Genomic DNA, 13044 nt, shown 5'->3' with positions numbered 1-13044 from the left:
CATCTCTGCTTTATCATAGCCATGAGCATAGTGGACGTCAGACTGAGAAAATCAGCCAGAATTATTTTCTGGTGAAACAAGGTGGAATCTGGGGACATCAGGAGAGAGCAAGTGTGAGAGAGAGTGGCCAGAAGTATCGCATCATCCTTTCCTCCCTGGAGATGTGACCCCGAGAGCAGGTGAGGGTCCTCAGTTGGTAAGGATCCAGAGTGTGGTCCCCTCATCCTTGCATATGAGGGGGAGGGCAGGGGAGGATGGAGGGCAGGGCTTCCGACCCGAGTCTGTGGCTCTGAGCAGCATGGCTAACCATTCACTCCGGAGGGGACTGTCCTGGCCCCTTTTATTGATCGCATCACTGAAGGTGAGACCAGGGGACCAGCTGTGGTCTCCTAACAGTTCCTCTATCTCACTGAGATTAAAAATGTCCCCTTGACGCAAGAGGGAGGGCGTATGGGGATATATGTGTACATATAAGTGATTCACTTTGTTATACAGCAGAAACTAACACAACATTGTAAAGCAATTATACTCCAATAAAGATGTTAAAAAAATACAATAAAAATGTCCCCTCACGTCTTTAATAAGTGCGTTGGCATAATATTTTTTAAAAAGAGGATATTTTTTAACAAAAAAGAAGCAGACTCACAGATACAGAGAACAGACTAGTGGTTACCAATGGGGCAAGGAAATGGAGAAGGGGCAAATGGGCGTGGGGACTGGGAGGTACAAACTCTTAGGTATAGAACGGGCTGCAGGGATGTGTCCTGCAGCATGGGGAATAGAACCAATACTTTGCAATGGCTGTGGATGGAGTGTCACCTTTGGGAACTGTGGATTCCCGTGTTGTGTACCTGTAACTTGTATGGTATTGTGCGGCACCTATACATCAGTAATAAATAAATAAATAAATTTTTATAAAGAGGATTTTTTGGCAGGAATTTAAATTGTAGATATCTTCTATAATAAGGCAGAACACACGCACACACATCAGCAAACAAACAAAAAAGCCTATGTAAATGAGTGCATGAATCACACTAGACAATTTAAAATTATTACTATATAATCACTTGGAGAGAAATATAGAAAGAATAAAAATCACCCATAACCCCCCACTTGGGTTGTGGTATATTTCCTTCTAGCCATTTTTCTGCATGTGTATGAAAATAATTTTATAAAAGTTGCATCACTGGTGCACACACACACACACACACACACACCCCTCTCACACAAGCTCTTCCGCTTAATTGTATGTGATAATCTTTCCCCCATATCATTAAATAGTTTTAAATACAACATAATTTGATGGCTACACTATAACTCATGTAACCTTTTCCTGTTTTAATTGTTCATAATAGGGAACATGTTTTTCTGTTCATGAATAATATTGAATGAACATTTACTTATATCTATGTATGAATATCTGTCTTTTGGTTGAATTTTTAGCTGTTTGATGAAAGGGTTCTGACTGAATTTTTACTGCACGGTAAAAGCCATCAGGGAGGCAGCAGTGGTGAGAGAGACTCGGCAGTGCCCGTGGGCACTGGCTGGCCCCATTTCCCCTTCTCCACATTCCCATTCTTGGACCTCAGGTCACTGACCATCAGGGGGTCCAGGCTCACCACCAAGTCCGTGGTCCCCGCTGTGACCCCAGCCCAGCAGCGGGAGGTGCCTGCCAGTTCACAGGGTTTTGATTAGGAATGGCTAATGATTTACAGGTGCTGTAATGCCAGGCTTCCCTCGGGGTTCAGCCTCCATCTCTCCCACTCTCTTTTCACTTGGCACTGAATGTCACACCTGAGGACGTCCCCATCACATCAGCAGAAAGTGGTGGAACAGAAGCTCACACTTTTGTCATTATCCATTGAGCTGACTTTGAGATTCCTAGGAGAGCTTAAAGCAAGGTCAGCTGTATCCAGTCAGAGCAGACATTCCAGGGGAAACATGCTCCTCTGAGATGGCTAAGACATCTACACCTGCCTCTGCTGCCCCGTCATTTTCTGTGTGTGTGTGTGCGTGTGTGTGTGCGTGTGCGTGTGCGTGTGCAGGCACATGTGTGCAGTGGAGGGTCCAAGTTCAGGGTTTTCAACAATGAGACTCCCGAGTTGTGGCCAGCATTTCTGCAGCGTGTATTTCCAACCCCTTGCTCTGGTTGCCATGCTCTTTATTTCACTTTCTTCACAGCCTGTCCAACACTCAATGCCCATTTCTTTCTCCTCTTTTTCCCTGAGCACTTCCGGGAATACTACTCTGATTTGTTCCTGCCCTGCAGTAAAAGGATGATAGAAACTTGCAGCTGGAAGGGATCTAAAGACCCCTCTAGCCTCAAACACTTCACAACACTCAAGTCTGTGCCAACTAGTTGTTCAGCCTGTGCTTGAACAAACTATTGCATCACACCCATTATCTTAGAGTTAATAAAAGTGGTTCTAATTATCTTATAACTTAGTTTTCACTCCTCAGTGAAACAGTCATGGGTTGTTCCTTGTTGATCTCTTTCAACTCATAACACAATGCTAGGTATTTGTATTGGTTAGGACTGCTTTGGGCTGCATGTAACAGAAAATGGAATGAAGTTGATGTAAATAGGGCTCTCCCTTCCCCTCTTGTGGGATAGGCCATTGCTCTTTCTGGTGGTGGGTGGGCAGGGGTGCTGGGGCAGCACATTCTTTTCCATGAAGCTCTTTGTTGCAGAAAATGTCAAATGGTACCACAGTTATCAATACTTTCGAGGCAGGAAGAGGGCGGTTGCATCTATAATGTTTTATCAGGAGAACAGGAGCTTCTCCAGAAGATTTCCACCTGCTTTATGCTTATATCTCACTGGCTAAGGTGGTCATACCCTTGCGGTTGCAAGATTGGTTGGAAAAGCTGAAAATGAAATTGTGATGTTTGGTGTATCCCAGTAACAATCCATCTCCTGGGGCTAGGCTTACTGCCCCGCCCCCAAATATTAGGGTTCTGATTTTCAGGAAGACAGAAAGAATGGCTGTTAGAAGGGCTACGTCATATGCTGTGTTCCTCCAGAAGGTGATCATGACACAAAGTCACAAACAAAAAGGGCTTATTTAGTAGGTTATCCCAGGAAGCGTTGGCAGGAGAGCAGGAAAATGAGAAAATGAAGGCAAGGAAGCCCATGTATATTAATGAGCAGGTTAGTGCTGCAGGCAACTGGTCTCAGGCCAACTCAACACATATGTGAGGCAGCATAGGACACACCTCAGAGCTGCCCCACCCGGGAGGCAAAGAAGCTGGGGCACTTCTGCCCCCGTCCCCATACGTCATTGGTGGAGAGCTGCTGGCAGGGACAGTGACCGCCCAGCACTTCCAGCCTCCCCACGTGCAGACCAAGCGCCTCCCTTGAGCACAGTCTCAGATGCTTGTAATCCAAGCAAAAGCCATCCCTGTACTCAGGAATGGTGGGTGCCCAGGAGTACATACAGGGTCTGCTAAATGACCACCAGTGCCTGTCACAGTGCTTATGAGGTGCTCAGTAAATGCTTTAATTCAATGAACATTTACTGAGTACCTACTACTTACCAAGTACTCTGCAAGGTTTTTACTTTTTTTGTGTGTGTGTGGTACGTGGGCCTCTCACTGCTGTGGCCTCTCCCACTGCGGAGCACAGGCTCCAGACACACAGGCTCAGCGGCCATGGCTCATGGGCCCAGCCGCTCCGCGGCGTGTGGGATCCTCCCAGACCGGGGCACGAACCCACGTCCCCTGCATCAGCAGGCGGACTCTCAACCACTGCGCCACCAGGGAAGCCCTCTGCAAGGTTTTTAAATACTAATTGATTTATTCTTAGATGGACTTCCTTGATACAAACAAAAACAAGACAAACGGTATTTGTACTCAGATCTTTTTATTTTATACGAAGTATAGATGATTAACAATGTTGTGTTAGTTTCAGGTGTACAGCAAAGTGATTCAGTTATCGCTCATACGTGGAATCTAAAACAAATGATACAAATGAACTTATTTATAAAAAAGAAACAGACTCATGGACTTTGAAAACAAACTTGTGGTTACGGAGGATGTGGGGGGAAGGGTTGGGGGGGAGGATTGCATTGGGATTTTGGGATCGACATGTACACACTGCTATATATAAAATAGACAATCAACAAGGACCTACTGTATAGCACAGGGAACGCTGCTCACCACTCTGTACTCAGATCTTGATATACTGTATAATGCACTTTCCTGGTGGTGGTGACGCTGACCCTTCCCTATAGGACACTACCATGTACACTTCCTGTTCCTATCGAAGGATCAGTCCTGGAACATCCTGTCAGTGCTCACAGTGCAGTTCTTAGGAAACAAGCTGTTTTATTTAATGAAATGTTTAGCATTTCAGAGTTCTACTTTGTCCGAAGAGCAGACAAAGTATTTTCTAAATAGTCCACTAGATGCTTGCAAGGATGAATGCCTCTTTTCTTATTCTAGAGCAATGATTTACTGCTGTGAGCTTTCTGGCATTATAGTTGTCATTGTTCTTTTCTGTTCCTTTTGTAATAATTAAAATCTGGAAGTGACTGTAGTGAATGTAGGTCTTAGCTGCAATCCTCCCTCAGGAGTTATTTTTAGGCACCTGTTACAGCTGGAAGGATGCAATCAACCTACCATTCCCTGCTGGCTTTGCTCTAGGACGAGGGCCTCTGGTGTTTAGTGGGTTGAGTCTGATGCCAGTGCCGTGGCTGCTGTGCCTTCAGGTTCTTTTGCTTCCCTCCTCCCTGGCTTCACCTTCCTGCTCTCAGTAACCACTGACTCCTCTCCAGCATCCATCCCATCCCTTTTCTGTTGTGGCAGGCGTGTGGTTGGGTGGGATGGACCCCCACCCCAGATCCAGGGCAGGATGTGATTGGCTTACATCGATCAGATTATCATACTTTGTTGGCCGTGGTGATTAGTTCCTGGGAGGGTGAGTCTAATAATTGTGGAGCCAGCATGAGGGCTAAGATGATACAACAGATAAAGATGCGTCCAAGAGAATGGTCATGAAATAAAGCAGAGCCCAGTTCAATCTGTGCCAGAAACTATATTATTTCCAGACATTCTAGTTCCAAGGACCAATAAATTCCCTTCGTTGTTAAAACAGTTTGAGTTGGTTTTTTGTTACTTGCAGCCCAAAAACATCTCTACTGAAACTGATAGCTAATATTCCTTTCTGGTTTCAGCCCTGAATTGACTCCACCTTTCACTCCTGATCTCCTTTGTTGTTTCACTGGGTTCCAACTCTGGATCCTGGCCACCTGATACCTACGGCCCAACTTGCCAAACACCTTCTCAAAATGTGGCTAGTGCTTGACCATGGAAAGGGCCAGTCATCCACTCACTAAGACCTTCTTAGACCTGGCAAATTAAAACATATGATAATTGTGTCCTGTAGTAGTGTCTTTCAATCATATAATCCAAAATGGTTGCCTTATCCTAATTATATATACAAACTGTGAGGCCAGAGAATGCTGAAGATAAGCCTCTTGTTCTGGAATTGGTGTTCAGGGTCATTACTTCTCCCACTGCAAACCAAAATTCTTTTATTTGTGAAAAGTGAATGATTAGCTTTGGAACCTGGGGAGTGTAATATTTTAGCAAATTATATTTAGTGTAGTTCACCTTGCTTTGACCTCTGAGGGAAAAGTCATTTCCATTCATACAATCTGGTCCAATGCAAGTCTACACATTTGGTACGAGAGCTATTCTGCAGTGCACTCCACATAACACGAGGGGAGACTCACCTGGTCATGGGAGTGAGTTACCACAGCTGTGAGCACAGTTTGCATCATGTGAAAGGTTTTAAGAACTGGTGTGGGTTATTCAAGGAGGTTAGGGAACATTCGCATTTGGTAATACTTAAGAATAGAACCAGTGGATTCTCATTGTTTGAACATGGTTAAGTGAAGAGTTGCTTAAGGACAGTGGAAAATAGAGTCTTTGGATGTTTGAGATTTGACACAGAAAAGCATATACTTAGTTTCATGGCAAAGGACTCAAAGGAAACTTCAGAATGAGTAACACTATAAACATAGAAGCCAAAGTGTGCCACATGTTGAAGGTATGGATTTTTCATTTTTTCTCCTCAACAATAAATTTGTTGACCTCTGATATTCCAATGCATAGCTGATGGTGCAGTAGGTCAGCTTTTGTTGAAATCTGATAACCGCATGGCCCATAGATTTTGCTCTTACTTTAACCAGCTTTGGAAACCTTGCTTGGTGTCCTCATATGTGGCCCAAGGATATTTATAGTTTGCTCAGTGACCTTGGAACTCTTCATTTATTTTTTTTAATATTTATTTATTTATTTAGGCTGCTCCTGGTCTTAGTTGCAGCATGTGGGATCTTTTAGTTGCAGCATGCGTGTGGGATCTAGTTCCCTGACCAGGGACTGAACCTGGGGCCCCTGCATTAGGAGCTCAGAGCCTTACCCACTGGGCCACCAGGGAAGTCCTAGAACTCTTAACTTAGAAGCAACAAGTACATCTAATGACTCACCCAGTACTGTTGATCATACTTGCTAATTCTGATTTAGAATCCAATGCTTTCTCTTCCTTTCTGTGGCCACTTGACTTATTAAAAATCTTATTTCTTGCTTCCGTTACTGCTATGGTATCTTAGTTGGTTTCCCTGCCTCCTAGTCTTATCTTCTCCATAGAGTTGTCATAGAATTTCCTACCTCTTCTTAGTTGCAACTTAAAACACCACCACATCCCCCCTAGCCCCGGCATGCGTGGTGTAATGTCTGGACCCCTTACATGACATGGAAGTGCCTTCATGGTCTGGATGCAGCCAACCTTTGCATCCCCCTCTCATTTCTCCTGTACATGCGTGGGTGCCTGCAATGTGCCCTGTCACTCTCAACCTCCACGCCCTGTCCCGTTGTTCCCTCTACCTTGAAAATTACACTCCCTCCCTTTTATTCTTCCTTGTTAAGGCCTCTTCAGTCTTCCAGATTCAGCGCTGCCATCACCTCCTCCCTGACCCCTGGTTCCCCCAGCACCTTGGGATGGATATCAGTCTCCCGAGCTCCTGGAAGGCTAGAGCTGTGTTTTGCATTTCTGTATCTCTGGTATCTTTATTTAGTTCCTGGACAGGCCTCAGAAAGGCTTGTGGAATGAATGGATGAACGCATGAGGTAGATATTTTGTTCTCTCTCTCAAAGAAGAAATGAATGGGTAAGTCTCACTATACACTCCTGAGAGTTTTGGACTGTGGTTGAGCAAAAGTTTTGCCCTTGTAAGAAGACCACGGTTGGCCCTGTTTTGGGTTTTAGTCAAAATCTAGACTTCTGACTACACAAAAATTATAGCACCATGGAGTCCCACCATTCAAGCATATCGAGGGCAGATCAGGCCCCTGCAGCTGGTCTAACCCACACAGACAGGCGACCTAACTTGATATTACATGCACCCTGAAGTTTGGGAAAGGCAGGTGAGGGCTGCATTTGGGGCAGAAGTATCCTTTATCAGTGTGTCCTAATATACCCACACTAGAATCCTCTCTATGGGATGAAAAGTTTCAAGGGATCTTTCAAGGCTGGATCCATTAAGATTTTAAATTTGCAATTAAAATGGAGTCTAATAATCCCTAATGTATATTTATAAATGTGATAAGTAAAAGCTTGAGGTAATTTTGTCATTTAATCCCCACGACAACCCAAAGGTATAGGAACTATTATTATACCCATATTACAGATGGGGAAATTGAGGCCCAGAGAAATTTAATAATTTAGGTAACTTTCCAAAGTCACACATTTACTGATGGTGGAGTTAGGATTTGAAATTATATTGTCAGACATCAGAAGCTTCTACTCTTAATTAATCACCTCTCTGAACTTTGCCACCAGGGAAAGAAATGTGCACATTTTCAGTTCTTTTTATTGATACTGTGTCAACAAAGGCATATGAAGTTTTAACTATATAAACAAGCTAGCAAGATATGAAGCATCAAATATTTAAAACTAAGAATATGGAATAAAAGTAAATATGCAGGAAAAATATAATTCTTCTAGCTGTGCAAGGCAGGGTTTATGATTCAAAGAGTAATGGTGACAAAACTGAGATCAGAGAGAGACCAGGCTGATTTGTCCAAGGTCACAGAGTGGCCGACGTGGGATAGGAAGGAGAGCCGTCTTATGCTGAAATCCCCCTGGGGCCTCAATTGCTGGACCCTGGCAAGTCTCTTACTTAAACTTGTAATGGAAACATAGAGGATCAGTAGGCTTAATGCCAGAAATCCTACTTATTACTCAGCATAGGATTAGAAGACAAGGTTGAGTCAATGATTTCTGCCACTGAAAGCCAACTGCTCTGGTATTAAAATGAGCTACATGCTACAACATGGATGAGTCTTGAGGACATTATGTTAAGTGAAATAAACCAGTCACAAAAGGACAAGTACTGTATGGTTCCCCTTACATGAGGTACCCAGAGTAGTCAGATTCATACAGAGAGTAGAGTGGTGGCTGCAGGGGCTGGGGGAGAGGAAATGAGGGGTCAGTGTTTAGTGCGGACAGAGTTTCAGTTTTACAAATGAGAAGAGTTCTGGAGATGGATGGGGTGAAGGTTGTACAACCACATGAATGTACTCAGTGTCACTGAACTACATACTTAAATATGATTAAGATGGTCACTTTTGTGTTATGTGCATTGTGCCACAATTAAAAATAAGTTTTTGAAACGAGCTAGCTCGGTTCATCGGTCAGGGTCCAGTCAGGAAAGCTGACACCACGCCAGTCTTTCAGATATAAGGGGTTGTGATAGAAGGTGTCAGCTATGGGGTGGCGGCCATGGGATGCTGAAACTAGCCAGAGCAGGAGGCGGGTGCACCCCAGGGCTGCAGGTCCACAGGGGAGGGTGTGTTACCTAATCCCAGAATCGGGCTACATGGTGGGGGGCGGGGGTGGGTGCTGCCCCAGCCGATGGCTAGGGGTGGGGGCAAGAGGAAAGGGAGAAAGCCCCCAGCCCCCTCTTGCACCCTCTGCTTTCCACATCCTACCACAGACTTACATTAAGACAGTACGCAACGGTGTCCAGACGTGTCATCTCCTGTGACACATGCAAAGCAGGGCATGCAACAGACATGGTGAGGAATGGGTGTCAGAGGAAGCTGGCAAAGCTCAAGCGTACAGGCCATGAGAGACGTCTTTCCCCAACACTGAAAAAAGCTCTTCAAATTTCTGGGAAAAATTTTTAAAAATCTCCCTTCACTGACTTTCCAACATGATGGTGCTCAGTGATGCTGGTTCATCTCAATTAAATTAACTTACCTTCTACAGGTTGGACACATTCAAATAGAGTCAGGGGTTCAGCTTTGGGTATCATTCAGTGTTTCAGAGACTGTCTCTCAGCGATCAACTCAAAGTCATCCTGAGCTGAACGGCATATATTTCGTTTTGTTTTGATTTCTGTTTGTAATGTGTGAGCTCAGATGGACCACAACTCCTACTATTCCTTCAAACTCGGCTCAGAACTCAATTCCTTCTCCTTTCCCTCACCCAAATCTAGGTTAGTGTGCCTTTTCTTTGCAACCTCAGCATCCGAGTTTACTTGGAATCTAATACCTATAACAATTGTGATTTGTCGACTTGTCTATTCGTTTTGCATAAGCCTCTAAATTACTTGACAGCAAAGACAGTATGTATATTTATATATTTTTTTCCCCACACATATTTGTGTGTGTGTGCGTGTGTACTATTGAATCTCCATCACTAATTAACAATAACAAAGGCAGGGCCAATTACATAGTAGGTACTCAATACATGTTCTTGAATGAATGAATAAACTATTATATTTGATGAGTAGGAGGAATAGGTCTGAGCAGGCACCTGTCGGGACCTGGGAACCAAGGAGTCAAAGCTGCACGTGAGCTGGTCAGCACTGGATGAGGAAGAACAGAGCTGCTCAGGTAAATCTTGAAGAATAAGTAAGCCTTGGTTTTAACGAAGAGCTTTGTGAATCTGGGTTTTGAAAAATTCTAATAGACAATCAGAACTGTGAAACTGGCTTCAACAGAGATGTCAGGGCTTGGAGATAAAAGTTTGAAAGTCATCTTCACAGGTGGGCTTTTGAGAGGACTCATGATGCGGCAGCTTGTTTCTTCCACCGATGGCTGCAACAGGGTTTCCTCCTGCTCTACAGGTTTTTCTATCTAGTACCTTGCTACTTTCTTCCTCATTGACAGGTGGTGTCTATGCAGCCTCCTTTTGAACCTGGGTGGGACTTTGTGTTTGCCTCGACCAACAGCACAGCAGGAATGACACTGTGATTAAGTCATAAAAATGCCCTGTGCTACTGCCTCCTTCCATTAGGCTCTTTGCTCTTAGAATCCGGCCTCCATGCTGTGAGGAAGCCCAATTAACCTCTGGTGAGGCCCCGGCGTCCCAGCCAGTGGCCAGTGCCCAGAGTGAGCCCAGCTGAGCCGCTTGGATGACAGTGCCAGGAGCACATCACAGCCACCCAGCTCTGTGTGCACCACAGGTGTGCGAGCAACACAAATGACTATTGTGCTGTAGAGCATTGAGTTCACTGATAATTGATATGCATAGGTGTATGATCGTGAAATGAGTCAGGCAGGCCTGAGTTCAGGCTCTGATTCTGCCACTACCAGGGTGGTGGCTTTAGGCTTGTTATCCAGACTGTCAGAACCCTGGTTTCCTTGTGTATAACATGGGGCTTGTAATGGCTCTGCAGAGAGGTGTCATGATCATTAAAAGAGATGCTACCTGTTGATACCTAATGCTCTGCTGGATCTCTCTGGTGATTGACAGGGATGCTGTTTCCCCGAGATGAGGATGTTTTGTGAGCTCTCTGAAGAAAGGACACATGGAGAACAGGTTGCTTGAAGATGGGGAGGAAAAGAAGAGTGAAAAATACGGTTGGTAAGGGGGCAGTCAGAGGATGAGGAGGGAATCAAGACCGAGGAGCTTCCTGGGATGTTTGGAGTGAAATACAGGGCAGCTCAGATCAGGAGCCAGAAAGGCATTGATTTAGGCAGTAGAGTGGTGACCAGTGACATGTAACACAACCGTGCCCACAGAGCACAGGGCTGACAGCCTGTACACTGAGGGAGAAGTGAGAAGAAGTAATTTGTGTTCACTTAGGCCTTAATTTCCAAGCTTGTATGATATTCCTAAGAGGCATGAGCACCATTATAAAGATATAAATCACCCAGTGAAATTTCCATTTCCTCACCACAAGTGGTCCTTCTCTTTTCTCTGGAGATACATCGAGGTGAATCTTGCTGGTCATCACCCACATGATACTGGTTTTCCTTACGTGCTCATTTGTTATGTTTATTGCTGTCTCTGTGGATTGTTTCCTGTGTGTTTTGTATTTACATTTAAATTCCTGGTTCCCCCAAATGTCTTACCTAATTATGACTGTAGTTTTACATGTTACTTATACTTTGGTTCCAAAGTGAAAAGCAAAGTTACAGATAAAGGACATGATGACCCAGACACCAATGGCTATGTCTAGAAATAGGGGAAGAGACTTGCTATTTGTTTAAACTTTTATTTTATATTGGAGTATAGTTGGTTTACAATGTTGTGTTAGTGTCAGGTGTACAGCAAAGTGATGTAGTTATATGAGATTTGATATTTAATACATGAAAATATATCATTCCAAACGAAAGAGGGTTTCCCCATCATTGGATTATTGGATGCTTTCATTGTTCAATTAACTGGTCAGAAAATATCTACTGTTGTTATCTCAGAGTCTTTGAGCTAAAAGGAATTATAGGTTCCTCGATTCATAAAAAAAGGAGATGGAGACTCAGACAAGGCCCTTGTGCAAAGTTACAGTTATTTACCCTCTTGCAATGGTTCAGTGACATTGATACAAACGTGATCACGGGAAGTCCATGGTAAAAGCCTAGTTTCCAAATTGCCTATTCTTGTTTTACTTTATTGAAGACTGAATTTTCCAAGATGAGATGCAGTCATTTCTAAGCCTTCACATACAAGGTTTTTAATATTCCTTCTCAAACATTATTTAGTGGCTACCTTGTGCAGGGCACTGCATTAGGTGGGTCTTCTAAAATGTACTATGCAAGAGAATGAAAGATAATTTCTGATTTAAAAAGCCAAATTATGAAAATGTAATATTTATTAGGCACCTGTAAGATAAAAGGCACTTGCTGGGGCTTCCCTGGTGGCGCAGTGGTTGAGAGTCCACCTGCCGATGCAGGGGACACGGGTTCGTGCCCCGGTCCGGGAAGATCCCACATGCCGCAGAGCGGCTGGGCCCGTGAACCATGGTCGCGGAGCCTGTGCTCCGCAACGGGAGAGGCCACAACAGTGAGAGGCCCGCGTACCGCAAAAAAAAAAAAAAAAAAAAAAAAAAAAAAAAGGCACTTGCTGGAGCATCACCTCTGCCAGTTTTACCCCTCCATGAAATTTCTGGTTTGCTCAGTTGATGTCTGTCTGATGCTAATGGGAGCCAGGGGAGGAATGTGATTCCTGAGAGCTTTGTGTGACGAATGTTAATTCTGACCAATCACGTCTAAGACCCGGTAAGTTAGTTCTACAATTGAGGGGAGTGGGGCCGGCAGAGCTGATGATGGCCTGGGGACCCCTAGGACCAGTGAGGGATATAAGAGGCGGGAAGAGGAGCTGTCCAGGGTGGGCTCCCAGAATTCTCCCACCACTGGGGGCACCAAGCAGCAAGGGCGACTGGGACACAGGATGTGGGTCTGGGGCTGATAGTGAAGCAGAGGTCATTTGGGGGATTAACACTTCTCCACTTCTGAGGGTTCTTTCCAGGCATAGGGAGTTCAGGATGCACTCCTGGCGTCTCTCTACTCTCTTCCTCTCTCTGATCCAGGAGAGGTGTGTGACTGGGTGGATTTGTCTGTCTGATCCAGGTGTTCAGAAATAAGAAGCCCATTTGCTGACAGATAGCAGCTCCTTCCTTATCAGTAATAAAGGGGATATTTTGACACTGGTCACATCTAGAACCAACTCAGCGAAACTCTCATTCTGTACAAGAGTCAGGAAGACAAACAGACCCTCTTCCTAGGCAGACTTGGTCCCATGTTGCTGGGACCT

Source organism: Lagenorhynchus albirostris, chromosome 10, assembly GCF_949774975.1.
Source record: "Lagenorhynchus albirostris chromosome 10, mLagAlb1.1, whole genome shotgun sequence".
NCBI classification, from domain to species: Eukaryota; Metazoa; Chordata; class Mammalia; order Artiodactyla; family Delphinidae; genus Lagenorhynchus; species Lagenorhynchus albirostris.
The sequence above is the reverse complement of the archived record's forward strand: the minus strand, read 5'-3'. Positions refer to the sequence as shown.